Here is a 3,497-nt window from a genome sequence, read left to right as displayed (position 1 = left end):
AAGATAAGACGGGGGGATAAAAAGAAGGGAAAATGAAAATAGTTAATTAAGTTCAGAATGGTATTCCATAAAGGAAAGGAATTCCAATCAAAACAAAAAATACTGAGTCTCTTAAACAAGACATTCTAAAACTTAGGTAATTTATAGTCATTAGAATTTTAGTTCTATATGAAGTAAGGACTATTCGATAATTTCTTATAAACATAGGTTTTCATTGGAATTCACTCAATCAGTTAATTATGGAACAAGAGAGCTGTTTCATCTTTGTTTTAAAGAAATATAAAAATGAATTATGAATAGAAAGTAAAATGATTCCACTTTTTTTTTTTTATTTTTATAAATATCTTTATTTAGTTAATAAAATAACTTCGTTACCTAGTTATTTTATTAACTTTTTTAATTTAACCAACTAAACCCATTCTTAATTTTTAATTATTTCAATGAGATAAATTTTGGAAAAATTAAGAATTTCAGTATTTTTTCTTATTCTTTTTATTTATTCTTTCAGAAAGAGATAAGAATTGGTTTGGTGAATCGGAAACAATTTTATAGAAAAATTGAAGTAAAAATTGAAGTAAAAATTGCAATTTCTTTTCTTATGGAACATACATATCAATATGCATGGGTAATCCCTCTTCTCCCACTTCCAGTTATTATGTCAATGGGATTTGGCCTTATTCTTATTCCGACAGCAACAAAAAATCTTCGTCGCATATGGGCTTTTCCTAGTGTTTTACTCTTAAGTATAGCTATGGTATTCTCAGTTCAACTGTCTATTCAACAAATAAATGGAAGTTCGATCTATCAATATCTATGGTCTTGGACCGTCAATAATGATTTTTCTTTAGAATTTGGATACTTGATTGACCCACTTACTTCTATTATGTTAATACTAATTACTACTGTAGGAATCCTGGTTCTTATTTATAGTGATGGTTATATGTCTCACGATGAAGGATATTTGAGATTTTTTGTTTATATAAGTTTTTTCAATACTTCCATGTTGGGATTGGTTACTAGCTCCAATTTGATACAAATTTATTTTTTTTGGGAACTCGTGGGAATGTGTTCTTATTTATTGATAGGCTTTTGGTTTACACGACCAATCGCAGCGAGTGCTTGTCAAAAAGCTTTTGTAACTAATCGTGTAGGGGATTTTGGTCTATTATTAGGAATTTTAGGTTTTTTTTGGATAACAGGTAGTTTAGAGTTTAGGGATTTGTTCAAAATAGCTAATAACTGGATTCCTAATAATGGAATTAACTCTTTACTTACTACTTTGTGTGCTTTTTTATTATTCCTTGGTGCAGTTGCGAAATCCGCACAATTCCCTCTTCACGTATGGTTACCCGATGCTATGGAAGGGCCCACTCCTATTTCGGCTCTTATACACGCAGCAACTATGGTTGCTGCGGGAATTTTTCTTCTAGCTCGACTTCTTCCTCTTTTCATATCTTTACCTTTGATAATGAGTTTTATTTCTTTAGTAGGTACAATAACACTATTCTTAGGAGCTACTTTAGCTCTTGCTCAGAGAGATATTAAAAGAAGCTTAGCCTATTCTACAATGTCTCAATTGGGTTATATGATGTTAGCTCTAGGTATAGGTTCTTATCAAGCTGCTTTATTCCATTTGATCACTCATGCTTATTCAAAAGCTTTATTGTTCTTGGGATCCGGATCCGTTATTCATTCAATGGAACCTCTTGTTGGATATTCACCAGATAAAAGTCAAAATATGGTTCTTATGGGCGGTTTAAGAAAATACATTCCAATCACAAGAACTACTTTTTTATGGGGTACACTTTCTCTTTGTGGTATTCCACCTCTTGCTTGCTTCTGGTCCAAAGATGAAATCCTTAGTAATAGTTGGTTGTATTCGCCCTTTTTTGGAATAATAGCCTCCTTTACTGCAGGATTAACTGCCTTTTATATGTTTCGGATATATTTACTTACATTTGATGGGTATTTGCGTGTTCATTTTCAAAATTACAGTAGCACTAAAGAGAGTTCCTTGTATTCAATATCCTTATGGGGAAAAAGGATACCCAAAGGAGTGAATAGGGATTTCGTTTTATCAACAACGAAGAGTGGAGTTTCTTTTTTTTCACAAAATATACCAAAAATTCAAGGTAATACAAGAAATAGGATAGGATCCTTTACTACGTCTTTTGGGGCTAAAAAAACTTTTGCCTATCCGCATGAAACGGGAAATACTATGTTATTTCCTCTTCTTATATTACTACTTTTCACTTTGTTCATTGGATTCATAGGAATCTCTTTTGATAATGGAGGAATTGGTAATGGAATAGCAGAGTTAACCATATTATCAAAGTGGTTAACTCCCTCAATAAACTTTACCCAGGAAAGTTCTAATTCTTTTGTAAATTCATATGAATTTATTACTAATGCAATTTCTTCTGTAAGTCTAGCTATCTTTGGTTTATTCATAGCATATATCTTCTATGGATCCGCTTATTCTTTTTTTCAGAATTTGGATTTAATAAACTCTTTTTACAAAGGAAATCCTAAAAAAGAATTTTTAGATCAAGTAAAAAAAAAATATATACAGTTGGTCATATAATCGTGGTTATATAGATATTTTCTATACTAGGGTCTTTACCCTCGGTATAAGAGGGTTAACCGAACTCACGGAGTTTTTTGATAAGGGTGTTATTGATGGAATTACCAATGGAGTGGGTCTTGCTAGTTTTTGTATAGGAGAGGAAATTAAATATGTAGGGGGAGGTCGAATCTCGTCTTATTTATTCTTTTTTTTATGTTATGTATCTGTGTTTTTATTCTTTTTTCTTTCTTAAGTTAAGGAATTTACAACAAGTCTCTTGCAAAAATAACTATCCTATCCCCTTTCTACAATCTCTCTATATCCTTGTTACATAAGGTAAGTATTGTATAATAGTTCGGTTTTCCGCGATTTTTTCCATTCCTCTGTGTAAATACCCTAATATGGGTTCACAATCAATAACATCCTCACCATCGAGAGTAACGATCAGTCGAAGAACACCATGCATTGATGGGTGTTGAGGGCCCATATTGACTATCATGAGATCTTTTCTTGTAAGCGGTAGACTCATATCCTTTCTTCCTTAATTCATTATTCCATGAAAATGGATTATTCCATGAATTCCTCAAAGCGAGGCTCATCAAAATGAAAAATCTAAGACTACTATAAGACTACTAAAAAAATAATAAAACAAGAAAAAAATTTGAACGATTAAATTACTGCTCCCGAATATTCAACTGACCGATTAATTTCTTATAACGTACTCTATTTTTCTTTGCCAAATAAGCCAGCAAACGTCGACGTTTTCCCAAAAGTCTTCGTAGACCTCTTTCCGATGAAAAATCTTTTTTGTGTAATTCCAAATGTGAAGCAAGTCTCCGTATCTTATTGGTGAAACTGAATACTTGAAATTCAACAGAACCCCTGTTTTCTTCTTTTTCTTCTTTAACCATAAATCCAAAAATTTTTCTAC

This window comes from Triticum urartu, unplaced genomic scaffold, assembly GCF_056163025.1.
Source record: "Triticum urartu cultivar PI428250 unplaced genomic scaffold, HENAU_Tu73 scaffold1, whole genome shotgun sequence".
Taxonomy (NCBI): Eukaryota; Viridiplantae; Streptophyta; class Magnoliopsida; order Poales; family Poaceae; genus Triticum; species Triticum urartu.
Note: the sequence above shows the minus strand (reverse complement) of the source record.